This window comes from Ursus americanus, chromosome 30, assembly GCF_024610735.1.
Source record: "Ursus americanus isolate L20-20 chromosome 30, mUrsAme1.1.p, whole genome shotgun sequence".
In the NCBI taxonomy this organism is placed as follows: domain Eukaryota; kingdom Metazoa; phylum Chordata; class Mammalia; order Carnivora; family Ursidae; genus Ursus; species Ursus americanus.
The window spans coordinates 19,050,131-19,066,112 of record NC_142156.1 but is presented as its reverse complement, the minus strand read 5'-3'; positions in this window follow the sequence as shown (position 1 = coordinate 19,066,112).

Genomic DNA, 15,982 nt, shown 5'->3' with positions numbered 1-15,982 from the left:
GAAGAATGAAGAGACAGAGCATAACCAGTGTTTGCTTTCTTGGGCCAGGAGGAAGTAGTCCATTTAAATAGCTGAGTCACTCCTGGGCGGTCCCAACAGCAACCTCAGATGACACAGACAGGCCTCAGGTTGTTGCCGGCGGCGTTGTTGCCGCTCCTTACCTTTGACAACCTGAGATCAGTCATTCAGCAATGATTGTTACGTATTGAGCGCCTACTGTGTACCAGGCACTGTGCTAGGTTGTGGGTCACCATGGAACAGAAGAGGTACGAGGTCACCTATGTTCTAATGGAGCGTGAACCCCAAATGATGAAAAGACAAGAGGGTGATTTGGGGGAGGGAGCTGTTTGAGCTGGGGTCGCCTGAGGAGGTGACGTCTGAGCTGAGCGAGGCGAGGGGCCAGCCACAGGTTTCTGGGGGAAAGAATGAGCCAACCACAATCTGGTGGGTCCTCAGAACGTTGAACACAGAGTAACCATATGACCCAGCAATTCCACTCCTAGGTAGAGACCCTCAAGAAATGAGGACCTGTCGACGCAGAAACATTTTTTTTTATGATTTTATTTATTTATTGGACAGAGCGAGAGAGGGAACACAGCAGGGGGAGTGGGAGAGGGAGAAGCAGGCTCCCAGCAGAGGAGGGAGCCCGATGCGGGGCTCGGTTCTAGGACGCTGGGATCATGACCTGAGCTGAAGGCAGACGCTTCACTGAGCCCCCCAGGCGCCCCTCATGCAGAAACTTTACATAAATGTTCATAACAGCTCTATTCACAGTAGCCAAAAGGTGGAAACAGCTGGATTGTGGGTGAAGTAAGCAATGGATAAAGAAACGGTAGTGTGTGGAATAGGCTCCGCCGTAGAAAGGGAGCAAAGATCCAACCCCTGCTGCCACGTGCGTGAGCCTTGGAAACGTCAAGCTAACGGAAGCAGCCGGTCACAAACGCCACATAGTGTGTGACTCCCTTCGTACGACACGCTCAGAACAGGCAAATTAATGTCAGAAAGCAGGTTAGCAGTTACCGAGGCATGGAGGTGGGGGGGATGGGGAGTGACTGCTTTCGTGGGTATGAGGTGTCTTTACCGGTTGATGAGAAAGTTCTGAAGCGTGAGAGACCTAGAGGTTGCGTGGCACTGTGAATACACTAATACCAATGCATTCGCACACTTGAAATGGTTAAGTACACACACACACACACACACACACACACACACACACACACACACACGGTGGGTAGAAGAAGATTGATCTGGGCAAAGGAATGGCAAGTTTAAAGATCGCAAGGCAGGAAGAAGCCTGGAATTGTGGAGCAGGAAATGGGCAGTGACAGGGAAGCATGAAGAAGGTAAGGGAAGAAGGAGGGACAGTCCAGCGGCTTCCGGGAGGGGGTTGAGCTACTCTGGCCCGAGTGGAGAGTGTTGGAGGGTTTTGATCAGGGCGTAGAAAACGTGCTGGACTGGACGGGGCCCAAGAGAGGCAGCAGGCACGCCATCTCCCCACCCCAGGCAGCCAGGTCTGGGCTCAGCCCAGTCCGTACGTAGCCTTGGAGAGGGACCCTCACTGAGGACGTCCTGCTGTTACTTAGAACTGAAGGCGCCTGGGCTGTGTGAGTGCTTTCAGAATAACACTTCAAAGAATTTTCTGATGGAACTAGAGGGTGTTATGCTAAGCGAAATAAGCCAGTCAGAGAAAGACAATTATATGATCTTGCTGATATGTGGAATTTAAGAAACAAAACAGAGGATCATAGGGGAAGAGAGGGAAAAAATAAAACAAGACGAAATCAGAGAGGGAAACAAACCATAAGAGACTCTTAAGCATAGGAAACAAACTGAGGGTTGCTGGAGGAGAGAGGGTTGGGCGGATGGGGTAACTGGGTGATGGGCATTAAGGACGGCACGTGATGGAATGAGCACTGGGTGTTATATAAGACTGATTAACCGCTGACCTCTACCTCTGAAACCAGCAATACATTGTATCTTGAATTTAAATAAATTTTTAAAAAAAGAATCTTATGCTCTATATACAACAAAAAAAAACCCAGTATCAGCTAGAGCCCTGGGGTAGATACACAGTAGAGGCCCTTCACCTTTCCTGGCCCCAGAGCAATTCGGCACACTCCCTAAGGCAATTAGAGACTCTGTGACACTCCCCCCCACACACACACACAATGACTCTTGGCAGTTATGTAACCCCTTCAGTTGACAGGCCTGGTCAGCTGCCAGATGTGAGTTCCCTGACCTCTGACCCTCAATTATCTGGCGATTCTGGATATCAGCCTAGAGAAAGGGAAGGCTTTTTCCACAGAGGAGACTGGCTGGAAGCCGGGACTGATGCGAGCTGGCTCCAGTCAAGGACAGGCTTTTCCAGAGCAGGAAGATGGCTGACATCCGTTGTGCCCTACGGCCCGTGGGCATCTCCCTGATCCCCTACTACCCTAGCTGGTCTCCTCCGTTCTCATCGATTTGACCTGTCAAGCCTTCCCTGGCATGTTGCTTGCTCTTTGAACATACTAGAAATTTCTTAAAGCCTTTTCACACCTGCATCCCCCACCTAGTAGGTGTGCTCCTTGTTCGTAAGTAGGTGTTTGAACCTTAACCACGCGACAAACTCCTACAATCTCCCCGCCTACTCGATCTCTCCTCTCTGATGTCCCACCGGCCCCTTGGACTCATCGCGACAGAAACGTAGCCCCAGGCTTTCCTCCCAAACCTATTTTTCTCATAGTCACCTTCATCTTAGTTAATGACACCGTCTGCCAGGTGCTCAAGTTCAAATATCCGGGCATCATACACGCCCAACTCCTCCCTTCTTCTGTCCCCTACAATTCACCTCTTGGTGAGGCCTGCCAGACTGTCAGGGGGTCAGACCTCTCGAGCTGGATTCTCTTTCTCCATCTCCCACCGAGACCCAAGCAGCATCCCACATGCAGGGCTGCGGCAATTGCACTTCCCGGCTCCACCCGCATGACCCATTCTCCACAGTCACCAGCCAGATCTAACTTTTTTATTAGCAGACTTTGTCTTTTAGAACTGTTCTAGATTTACAGAAATATTGCAACAGTAGTACGGAGAGTTCCTGTAACTCGCTCACCAGTTTCCCATTATTAATAACTTACATTAGGACAATCCATTTGCCCCGATTAACCAATATTGATATGTTATTATTAATTAAATCCCATTGTTTATTTAGATTTCCTTAGTTTGTCCCCTAACGTCTTTCTTCTGTCCCAGATCCTGTCCAGGACACCATGTTCGGTATAGCCCTCGAATCTCCTTAGGCTCCTCGGGGTTGTGACAGTTTCTCAGTCTTTCCCTGTGTTCGTGACCCAGACAGTTTTCAGGAGCACTGGTCACGGACTTAGTAGGTGGTCCTCCGTTGGGATTTATCCAGACCCAACTGACAGACATCACTGACCCCAATCCCAGGGGATGGTCGAGAAGCTTGTCTGGATGCCAAGCAACCAGGAAGAAGAAAAAGGAACAAGAAGAGAAAATTCCTGAGGAGCTGTCACAGCTCACCCGCAGACACGCCTCGGCTGGGAGCACAGGGTGCTGCAGCTGGGAGCTGATCTGAGGCGGCCCTGCCCGGGGGTGCCCTGGGAGGCTGGCAGCAAGCACAGCTCCTCTTCAGAGCACGGCTCTTTCATCCTAGGCCTCTCGGAATCCTTGCAAATAATTTCCCAATGGTAACGACCAACATACAGTTAAGAAAATCTGGCCCACAAGGAAACAAGGCACCGGGAACGAGAACCAAGAGAAAGAAGAGAGCAGCAGAAACAGACCCATATGGACCTCAGATTCTGGAATTTTCCCAACACAGATTCGAAAATAGTTATGCTTACCCTGTGTAAAGAAATAATCACCAAGCTTGAAGGTGTTTACAAGGAATGGAAGGCTGTAAGAAGTGGCAGAGCAGATTTGATAAAGAACAAGACAGAACTAGAGATATTAAAAAATAATAATAAACTCAACTGTAGGGGCGCCTGGGTAGCTCAGTTGATTAAACGTCTGCCTTCAGCTCAGGTCATGATCCCAGGGTCCTGGGATCAAGCCCTGCGTTGGGCTCCCTGCTCAGTGGGAGCCCTACTTCTACCTCTCCCACTCCCCCTGCTCATGTCCGTCCCCCCCCTTCTCTTTCGGTCAAAATAAATAAATAAAATCTTTAAAAATAAACTCAACTGTATTTGACAGAAGATCAGACGCAGCAGAAGGATTGACGAGGTATCAGAAGAAATTATCCAGGGACGCCTGGGTGGCACAGCGGTTGGGCGTCTGCCTTCAGCTCAGGGCGTGATCCCGGCGTTCTGGGATCGAACCCCACATCAGGCTCCTCCGCTATGAGCCTGCTTCTTCCTCTCCCACTCCCCCTGCTTGTGTTCCCTCTCTCGCTGGCTGTCTCTATCTCTGTCAAATAAATAAAAAATTAAAAAAAAAATATGCTTTAAAAAAAAAAAAAGAAGAAATTATCCAGAATGTCACACAGAGAGACGACAAAAAAAAAAAAAAAAAGATAATACCAGAGAGAGGAAAGGAGAATGGGAAGATTCTGGGAGATGTGTTGTTTGCATTTGTTTGAAGTTCAGACAGAGGCAAGGAGGACGGCAGAGGAAGCTTTTTAAGAGGTAATGGCTGGGACTTATCCAGAATGGATGAAAACATGTCAACCTACAGATTTGAAGAGGCCAAATATTTGTCGAATGAATGATTCAACATCTTTCAATAGGAATGAAAGGTTCCTTGGTGAGCGTGCCCTGCCCCCTCCTCCCCCTTCCAGTGTGAGCCCCCCCCCCCCCCGCGTTCTTCCCCAAAACTTTGCACACAGTGGGAGCCAATCCACGTAATTGAAAGTCTGTCAGCCTGCTGCCAGCTCTTCCTGCCAGATGTCCTTCACCCACTGTTCAGCCTTTGTTGTCTTGCCTCGCCTCCCTAGTTATCTGTGTGGTTTAAAATAGGCGGGCAGGGAGAGGAATGTTGCCCAGCTACTGAGCTGAGACAAGCCCAGCTTGCAACCCCAGAGATTCTCCAAAACTTTCCCCTCAGGGAAGAGGAACACCTAAACCTGCTTAGCAGTCTTTCTCTCTTGGAACAAAGAGAAAGATTTCTGAACCCAGGAAAACACTCCAGTAGCCCTCCAGCTGAGCAAGGAGGGGGTAAAGGATGAGGACAGGTTCGTGGAGTTGTCACTCTCTGCTGGGCCCCCACCAGGCATCCGGGGAATTGCACGCCACCTGTACAGGGCTGACTGGTCAAGGCGGCATCACTGGCCCCATGCACGCTTTTCTAGAACTATAATGCCTTGTTTTTGTAGTGAAGGACCTGAAACAGGAACCAATCCCATTTTTCAGAAGGGAAAACTGAGGTCCAAGAAGCAAAGAGATCTGCTCATCTTTTCAATTGCCAGAGCCCAGTTTCTCTGGTGGGCCAGATCAGGCTGTTTCTTCTCATTGAAAATGAACATCAGTACTTGCCCCCACGAATCAAAGTCTTGTCACGTTCAAAGTTGGCCGCTGGACTCTGTAGAGACCGCCGTCTGACTTTCCCGATCATAGGAAATTGGATCAGTTCATTGGCAAGGACAGATCAAATGCAGGTGGAAAGGGTTTCAGTCAGTTTACAGAAGAAGGCAAACAAGGACAGGTCGATAGAGCGCAAATGGAAGACGTGTGGGGTTGCCAGAGGGAGTACAGATAACACGGTCCGGCGTGGACGAACTCTGAAAAATCACGCGAAGTTGAGGAAGCTGGGTACAGAAGCACAAATACTGTATGATTTCATTTACACGAAATACCTACAACAGGCAAATTCAGAAAGTGGAATCGAAGTCACCAGAGGGTGGAAGAGGGGGACAGGGAGTTGGTGTTGAACAGGGACAGAGTCCTGGTTCAAAAATGTTCTGGGGGTGCCTGGGTGGCTCAGTTGGTTAAGCGTCTGCCTTCGGCTCAGGTCATGATCTCAGGGTCCTGGGATCGAGCCCCGCATCGGGCTCCCTGCTCAGTGGGGTGTCTGCTTCTCCCTCTCCCCCCACTCCTGCTCATGCACGCTCATTTCCTCTCTCTCTCTTTCACGCATGCACGCTCTAATAAATAAGTAAAACTTAAAAAAAAATGTTCTGGAGGGGCATCTGGGTGTCTCTGTTGGTTAAGTGCCCGACTCTCGATTTCGGCTCAGGTCTTGATCTCAGGGTGCTGAAATCAAGCCCTGCGTTGGGCTCTAAGCTCAGCTGGGAGTCTGCTTGAAATTTTCTCTCTCCTCCCTTTGCCCCCCACCCCACTCTCTCTCTCTTAAAAAAAAAAAAAGAAAATGTTCTGGAGACAGATAGTGGTGATGGTTGTACAGGAATAGGAATGTACTTTGTGGCACCAAGTGGCAGATTTAAAAATGGTTAAGATGGTAAATTTTATCTTATGTATAGTTTGCATGATACACAAATATTTTTAAAAAGTGGTAGCTGAACTTATTCTGTATTTATTAATAGAGGTGGCTCCTAGAACTAGAAAAAAGCATGTCACATAACATGATGCCATTTGGGTTTTTTGGGGGTTTTGTTTTGTTCACAAGAACTCCACCAGGGGCGCCTGGGTGGCGCAGTCGTTAAGCGTCTGCCTTCGGCTCAGGGCATGATCCCAGAGTCCTGGGATCGAGCCCCACATCAGGCTCCTCCGCTATGAGCCTGCTTCTTCCTCTCCCACTCCCCCTGCTTGTGTTCCCTCTCTCACTGGCTGTCTCTATCTCTGTCAAATAAATAAATAAAATCTTAAAAAAAAAAATTCCACCAAAGCCAATACTAGGTAAATATGCTATGTCTTCATATGTACATATGTTAAAGCATAAAAATGGTCTGGAAAAATGCACCCCGTAGAGTTAATAGTGGTCTCTCCCTGGGGAAAGGCTGGAGGATAGAGCTAGGCGTCAAAGGAGGTCTTAGGTTCTAATTTATTTGTTGTTGTTGTTTTTTTAAAGATTTTATTTATTTCCACAGAGAGAGAGAGCACAAGCAGGGGGGCGGTGGCAGGCAGAGGGAGAAGCAGGCTCCCTGCTGAGCAAGAAGCCCAACACGGGACTCAATCCCAGGACCCCAGGATCATGACCTGAGTTGAACCCAGACACTCAACCGACTGAGTCACCCAGGCGTCCTTAATTTATTTGTTTTTAAAGGAGAATGGAAGAGCAGGCTGAATACCCCCTCCTCCCTCCCCCCCAGTAAACCTCATCCCAATCCTCAGCACCTGTCAGTGTTGCCTTCCGGGGCAAAAGGGGCTTGGCAGGTGTGATTCAGCTAGAGCTCGTGGCGTGGGCGATCCAGGTGGCCCATATAACCACAGGTGCTTATAAGGGGGGGGGAAAGAGGCAGGAGGGTTTGGGGGAAGACGTGAGAGGGGAAGTAGAGGTCTCCGCCGTGCACTTTGAAGGACGGAGGGAGCCACCAGCCAAGGAGTGCGGTGGCCTCTAGAAACTGCGAGAGGCAAGGAAGCAGTTTCTCCCCTCCCAGCCTCCGGAAGGAACCTGTTCTGCGGACGCCTTGGCTTTGGGGCTTCTTGACTTCCATTCCTGAGCTCCAGAATGTAAGAGAGTAAGTCTGTGTTGGGTGGCGGTTTGTTAAAGAGGCGTGGGAGACGAACGCGGCTGGGTTCTCGTGTTACTTGTGCGGTTGAACATCACAGAAGGTACATAAGCAAATAGACGAGAGACGCGGGAGGAGGGAGCAGATCTGGGGCGGGTCAGGTGAGGCAGCCCCCCCCCAAGAGAAGGGTGAATTCGGTGGGCTTCTGGAACTGAGGTGGAGTTGAGGTGAGAGGTGCCTGAAGTGGGGGGGTGTCGCGAGGCGATTAGCGTGTCACAGCCACCTGGGGAACTAAAGGTGTTCACGAGATCGACTCACATCCTCACACGTCCTTCTGCCTAAGATTAGACCTGCAAAATTTCACAGTGCTCAGAACAGTCCCGATTTAGGGTCTGAATTTACACCTTCTGCCGAGAAGGATCTTCACTTAAAAAACGCATAGAATTAAAAGAACGAAACGACTGCGGCTATTTCAGTGCCAGCAGAGGCACTGTGAGCTTGGGCGGTGTCTCTTGAGGGAGCCTCGGGCGCTCTTGGAATTATCTGAGGGTCGGATCCTGCTAAGGAGTCGCATCTATTCATCTTGAGGGACGTGGGTCCAAAGGACAAATTCCATGCAAGTGGAATATAAGTCCCCTTTAAAAAAATAAAGGGGGGAGCTGGCAGGGTAGAGATGAGCAAAGTTGCTTGAATATGCATTGAAAACACTTGGGGGGGGGCACCTGGGTGGTTCACAGGTTAAGCGTCCGACTCTGGATTTTGGCTCAGGTCATGATCTCAGCCTCATGAGATCGAGTCCCACGTGGGGCTCTGTGCCGAATATGGCCTCTGCCTGAGATTCTCTCTCCCGCTTTGTGCAGCACCCCCGCCCCTTTCTTAAAAAAAAAAAAAAAAAAAAAACACAGAAAGCTGTTAACAATGGTGTCTGTTCTACACCCTTCTCTACCATTTTAATTTTATACCATTTTACAACTTAAAAAAAAAATCTTATTTGAGAGAGCGCACGAGAGCACAAGCGGAGGAGAGAGAGAAGCAGACTCCCCGCTGAACAGGGAGCCCGTTTCGGGTCTTGATCCCAGGACCCCGAGATCATGACCTGAGCTGAGGGCAGCCCGTTCACCGACTGAGCCTCCCAGGTGCCCCCATTTTATGACTTCTAAAAATTACAAAGTGAGGGGCACATGATTCCCCCCTCCTGAGGTGGGGGCTGTGCTGACTGCCTTCCTTCCAAGGGCCGGGGGTGGGGGTGGGGCAGAGAGTCTCCGCAGGTGATCAAGTTTCCCGTCAATGGCATCAATCAAGTTTGGTGGATACTCCTGACGTGATGACGATGGCACGTGGCCTGTTTTCCTCCTCAAGACCCATAATCACAGTCTAAGCATGAGGAAAACCTCAGACAAATCCCGATAGAGGACCACCCGCAGGCACCCCTGAGAACTGCCAGGTCATCAAAAACAGGGAAAGCCTGAGCGGTTGCCCCAGCCGAGGGGAGCCTGAGGAGACTTGGGGAGTAAGTGTAATGCAGCGCCCTGGACGGGGTCCTAGGACAGAAAAAGGACGTTAAGGGGAAAAACCAAGGACACCTAATAGTATGGACTTTTTTTTTTTTTTTAAGATTTTTATTTATTTATTTGACAGAGACAGCCAGCGAAAGAGGGAACACAAGCAGGGGGAGCGGGAGAGGAAGAAGCAGGCTCCCAGCGGAGGAGCCTGATGTGGGGCTCGATCCCACAACACCAGGATCACGCCCTGAGCCGAAGGCAGACGCTCAACGACTGCGCCACCCAGGCGCCCCAATAGTATGGACTTTATTACTGAAGTATCAACATGGGTTCACTAATTGGGGCATCTGTACCATATTAATGTAAAATGTTAACAGGGAAACTGGGTGAGGGGGTATCTGGCAACTTTCGGAACTACTTGATTTCTCTGTAAATCTAAAACCATTAAAAAAAAAAATCTAGGGGCGCCTGGGTGGCTCATATGGTTGGGAGTCTGCCTTCGGCTCAGGTCATGATCTCCAGGTCCTGGGATGGAACCCCATGTCGGGCTTCCCCTGCCCCTCCCCCCTGCTTGTGCTTCTGCATGTGTGTGCGTGCTCTGAAATAAAATCTTTAAAAAAATATTTTAAAAATCTATTAAAAAGTGGTTCAATTCAATTTCTAGGAAATTGTGTCATGTGTACCTCACAGAGGTACTCAAAGACATGTACACACAGGTCCTCATTACATCGTGCTACGGGGACAAGAAGGAAGCTAAAGGCCCCGAGTGGGCGCTCTGGAATACCCTATAGCAGTTAGAGATTGTGGTCTGGCAAAAACGACTGACTTGCCAGTTGCCAAGTAGCGAGATCCCACTTCTGCTAAATGGAAAGTTACCTAGGTGCCTGTTTTTCCTAGACTTAGGAAGAGTCGAGAGAGAGAGACACAGAACTGTCTGCTGTAGTTACCTCGGAGATAGGAGGTCGGTTGGACTTGTGGTCTTTAACATCGCAGTTTACCTCTCTAATGTTTGGACCGTTTTTATAATAAATATTTAAGTATTTGAATGTTAATTCGTATGCATTCTTATGAAATATTCTAGATTGGCCCAGAGGGATAGAGAACATTAAACCCGTCATCCAGCTAAGAAATGAAAGATGCAAATTACTTTTATGACTAAAAAAAAAACCCCAAACTCTATTCAGGTTCCTATTTAAATACCACCTTGAAAGAGTTTCAGTTTCTCCCTAGAGAGTTTACAAGCCCAGTGCCTGGAAATCCTGTCTCTCTTTTTACTTAGGTGTAAAGCAACTTGAGTGTCTTGCCCACTTCCCGTGTGCTGAGTTTTTTAAATCTTGTCAGGACTGCAAGTGAAATTTAGAGCTGAATTTCTTGGTGCACGAACCTAATATTCTCGAGATGGTCAGGCTGATGGCAACGTATGTATCCACAGCACCGGCTGTTTACGGCCTCCGTGGCTGAACGGCAGCGTCAAGGCAAACCAGGCCACAGTATTGAAGGATCATTTTCGAAAGGCCGTTTTTGGGGAGGGAAAACAAAATTCCGGCATTTGAAAACCTTTGGGGTCCTCTCCAAAGATGACCCGTGAATTGCTCTTCAAGGAAGCAAAAGTTAAGTAGTCTTACAGATCTTTCCTGTGAAACAGGGTTGGCTGAGCAACAGGAGGTAAAAATAGCCTAATTAGCTCATTTTTGTTTGTTTTGTACTGTTATTTCAAACGTTTTCGGTGAGCTACAGAAAGCAAATCGAACATCTTAGCTATCAGGACGCCTCTCTGCTGTAGCATTTTTTTGTTTTGAATTAGGTTCTCTCTTGTCTGTCAGCACCGTAGACTGTTCCTGTGTTCCTGGACGCACCTGACTTGTTCACGGTTCTACTCCCAGCATAGGCGCACATCTATATTTTGCTTTTATACCTCAGTATGAATTCATATTGGATCTTCCATATTGCTTCATGGTCTTCTTTTTTTTTTTTTTTTTTTTAAAGATTTTTTTTATTTATTTATTTGACAGAGATAGAGACAGCCAGCGAGAGAGGGAACACAAGCAGGGGGAGTGGGAGAGGAAGAAGCAGGCTCCTAGCAGAGGAGCCTGATGTGGGACTCGATCCCGGTACGCCAGGATCACTCCCTGAGCCGAAGGCAGACGCTTTAACGACTGCGCTACCCAGGCGCCCCCTGCTTCATGGTCTTCTTATTTCAATGACTGGAAAATATACCATGAATCAGACTTACCCTGATTTACTTAACCATCCATTGGTCATTTAAGTTTATCCTTTTTTGGTTTAAGATTTTGACGGGTGGGGGATGGGGGAGAGAACACAAGCAGAGGGAGCAGCAGGCAGAGGGAGAGGGGAAAGGAGGCTCCCTGTTGAGCAGGGAGCCCGATGCAGAACTAGATCCCAGGACCTGGGATCATGACCTGAGCTGCAGGCAGACGCTGAACTGACTGAGCCACCCAGGCGCCCCATTTAAGTTATCTAATAACGGTTGCATATCCATCCTTCCCTCCTATGACCACTGTGTCGATGCTGCATGAGTTCTCTGTTGCCGTGTAACAAGTTACACCCAAGCTTAGCAGTTTAACAAACATGTGTTATCTCACATAATTTTTGGGTGTCAGGAATACGGGAGCAGCTTAGCTGAGTGGTTCTGGCTTGGGACCTGTCGGGAGGGTGCCGTCAAGCCATTGGCCGGGACGGAGGTCACCTGAGGCTCGACTGGGGATGGCTCACTTCATGTGGCCTTCTGCGTCAGCTACCTAAATGTCTGCGTGATAGGACAGCCAGCTTCCCCCAGAGCTGGTCATGTGAGGAGGAGAGGGAAACCTAGAAACCTCCTCTTGGAAGCGGTGTGCCATCACTTTTGCCATTGTGTGGATCACACAGACCAAGCCTGGTGTGAGCTAAGAAAGGGCTAGTCGAGCATGCGCATCAGAGGGTGGTGGCTACACGTGCCTTCTGATGTTCCAGCCAGCTTCCCAGTCCTTTCTTGGCTTTCATATTCCGGCTCTTAAGCTAAGAAGACCTTTGTTGCAGGAACAATTAGTCACATCCTTTATACATAGAAACATTCGATTTCCTGTGCATCCCAAACTCTCTTCCTTGGTTGTAGGAATAAAGAGAAGTTCTCTTTATAAATAATCATTACTGGTCTCAGGAACTTTTCAGACCTCTTGCAACTGACCTGTACTGAGTAAGAAATGAAGTGAGGCTCATTCTTTTGACCCAAGAAACCCTAGTTGACAGTGACGATGACAAAACCCAACCCAGGATGGCTATTACCAAAAAAACCAGGAAACAAGTTTGGTGTGGGCGTGGAGGAACCGGAATCATTTTGCATGGTTGCTGGAAATGTAAAATGGTGCAGTCACAAAAACAGCCTGACAGTTCCTCAAAAAGCTAAAAATACCATATAATCCAGCAATTCCACTTCTGAATATATATATATTTTTTTTCCAAAAGAACTGAAAGCAAGGACTCAAACAGCTACTCATACCCTAGTGCCCATGGCAGCAGCGTTCACAACATCCAAAAGGTGGGAACAGCCCAGTCCATCAACCAATGAATGGATAAACAATGTGGTATGTACATACAATGGAATATTCAGCTTTTAGTTGTTTTTAAAGATTTTATTTATTAGCACAAGCAGGGGGAGCGGCAGGCAGAGGAAGAGGGAGAAGCAGGCTCCCTGCTGAGTGGAGAGCCTGATGTGGGACTCGATCCCAGGACCCTGGGATCATGACCTGAGCCAAAGGCAGACGCTTAACCCACTGAGCCACCCAGGTGCCCCGAATATTCAGCTTTTAAAAGGAATAAAATTTTGAGACCTGCTAGGACATGGGTGAACCTTGAAGACCTTCAGCTGAGTGAAATAAACCCATCACAAAAGGACAAGTATTGGATGATTGAACATACGTGAGGTACCTAGCGTAATCAAGTTCATAGAGCTAGAAAGAAGAGCAGTGGCTGCCAGGGGCTAGAGGGAGGCAGGAAATGGGAGTTACTGCTTAAGAAATTCAGAGTTTTCAGTCTGGAGATGGATGGTGGTGATAATTGCACAATGTGAATGTACTTAATGCCACCAAACGGTGCACTCAAATATGGCTAGAATGAGAAATTTTACGTTACGTTTATTTTATCACAATAAGAACTTTTAGAACAACCCCTTCAGAGAACAATCTGGCAATATCCAGTAAAATTGAAGATGTGAATACCTTATGACCGCCCCCCCCAACAGAAGAAAGGATTTCATAAATGGTCATAAATGTATATAATGGGATGCCATACAGTGTAGAGAAGTTTCAAACTATATAATCTAGCAAGGATCCATCTCAAGCTTAATGTTGACTTTAAAACGAGTAGCAGAAAGGTACCTGTATATATGTAAATATTCTCATTAAGTTCATGGACCTGTACATATAAGGTAAAAGGCTAGTAGCTACCCTCTGGAGAAGCGAATAAAGAAATGGGATCGTGGGGCGCCTGGATGGCACAGCGGTTAAGCGCCTGCCTTTGGCTCAGGGTGTGATCCCAGCGTTATGGGATCGAGCCCCACATCAGGCTCTTCAGCTATGAGCCTGCTTCTTCCTCTTCCTCTCCCACTCCCCCTGCTTGTGTTCCCTCTCTCGCTGGCTGTCTCTCTCTCTGTCAAATAAATAAAATCTTTATATAAAAAAAAAAGAAATGGGATCGAGGAGAAAGGATTCATAGGGGTTTCAATTGTGTCTGTGATGTCTATTCCTTCACCTGGTCATTACGAATGTTATATTTCTGTTCTCTCTCGTGCTCTCCCCCTTTCTTTGTGCCTGAAATAGTTCATTAAACTCCACATGGGAGCAAAAAATAAGAGGGGGGAAAATAAAAAACCAAAAGAGCCAAACCTCAAATCAAAATAACCGACCTTTTCACCCTCCACCTTTATAACACACACAAATATCAACCTTAAAAATAACTTAAAAAATACTGTATATATTTATATCTTCTCTCACCAAAGCAGGCGCTGTGTCTAAGAGGATTTCTTTTTTTTCTTGTTGACTCTTGCTTAGGTCATGTTGGGCACTTAGACATTAGTAGATGATGGTGAGGTCAGGCTGTGCGGCCTGAGAGGAGCGTGACGGCTTCACCTGTTGCCTTGGGGAAGAATTCCTCCCGCACCCACACATAGCCGCGTAGCACCTGCTATGGCTACCTTGTCAGGTCAACACCTTTTCTCCCAGCGCTTCCAATGGAAAATCTGTATAATTCTAGTAGTTGAAGAGAGGAAAATTCTAATCTCAAGGCTAGCAGATTTTAAGGTTCAACTCTGTGAAGGTTACCTTAAGTATGCTTTTCAAATGATTCCTGATGTTGTGAAACCGGAGGTTCATTTCTCAGGCGGTAACAATGCTCCCATTGAGAGAGCAGCCCTGGCACATGCATACATCGCTCTTGGTTTGCCAGAACAGAATCTTAGTTAACCCACAAATATTACGGGCAGACGTTGGTGCGTAGAGAAACCCAAATACCAGTCAGCCAAAAGGAGGAAAATGTGCAAGTCTACCCACACATCAAGTTGACAGGTTTGACACCAGTGTGAAGATTTTCTGATGTTCCCTTTCTCCTTTCAAACACTTTTAAGAGTGACGAGAAGTTTTTTTAGAGCAGCAGAAAACAAGATGTTTGTATGGTGTGCCCTCTTTGGCAAAGGAAACTGTCTTTGACTGGAATAGGTCTGTGGCAGAAAACAGGTTTGGGAAGAGTTATAAAAGAACCAGGCAAGGGGTGCCTGGGTAGCTCCGTTGGTTAAGGGTTCAACTCTTGATTTCAGCTCAGGTCATGGTCTCAGGCTCTTGAGATCAAGCCCTGTGTCGGGGCCCAGCATGGAGATTCTTGAGATTCTGTCTCCCTCTCCCTTTGCCCCTACCCCTTCCTCCAACCCCCGCCCCCTCCCCCGCAGGTGCCTGCTCTCTCCTCAGATCTTTTTTTTTTTTTTTTAAGACTTTATTTGACAGAGCAAGAGAGCACAAGCAGGGGGAACAGTAGGGGGAGAGGGAGAAGCAGGCTCCCCGCTGAACAAGGAGCTCCATGTGGGGCTCAATCCTAGGACCCTGGGATCACGACCTGAGCTGAAGGCAGATGCTTAACATCTGAGTCACCCAGGCGCCCCCCTCTCCAAAATCTTAAACCAGGCAGGGCTGAGATGGGAATGTTTCAGCTGAGCATTTTAGTGGTCACTGTATACAAAAGTGACATTCAGAACTGGGCATGTTCTCGGTGTGTTTTTGAGTCACTTCATTCCTGTATATTCTGGAGTGCTCTGACCCCTAACCTTAAATTCTCTCCTTCTGTGAGGTCTGTGCGAAATTTCTGGATCACATCTTAAGCCTCGTGGGTGAGAATTTCCTGGAAATACAGCAATTATTCCCAACTCGACAGGTCTACTCTTTTCCTGGAGAGAAAAGAAAAACACTGAGCTAGTACCCTGACCCTAACTTGACTTTTGACATTCCCTTCCTCTTTACTGTGGACTTTTCTCCTCGAAGCCACCTTTTGGGACCAAGTATAACAAGTTCATAAGAAGAAAACTACTAAGTGCTTCTTTTGAACTCAGTAAAACCTTTTGCTTGGAAGTATTTCATATTATCTGTAGCTTTTCTACAAGTGTGTGCCCTTCATCAGGAGGGGCTGGAAGGAGAGTGAGAACAGGGTCAATGGAGCCCAGTCTAACGTATGGGAGGACAACTCAGACCTTATGTTCTACAGATGTTAGAGCAGAAGCATCATCGTCATACACAAAGCTCATCAGTCAGCCAATAAGCATTTACTGAATGCCTCAACTGTGTTCAGTGTTGAGTTATGCGTGAGGTCAATGTGGTATGATGCCAGCCTCGTGAATGCTAGACTGGGAGCCAAGAGGCCTGCCAATCACTGAATTTGGGGA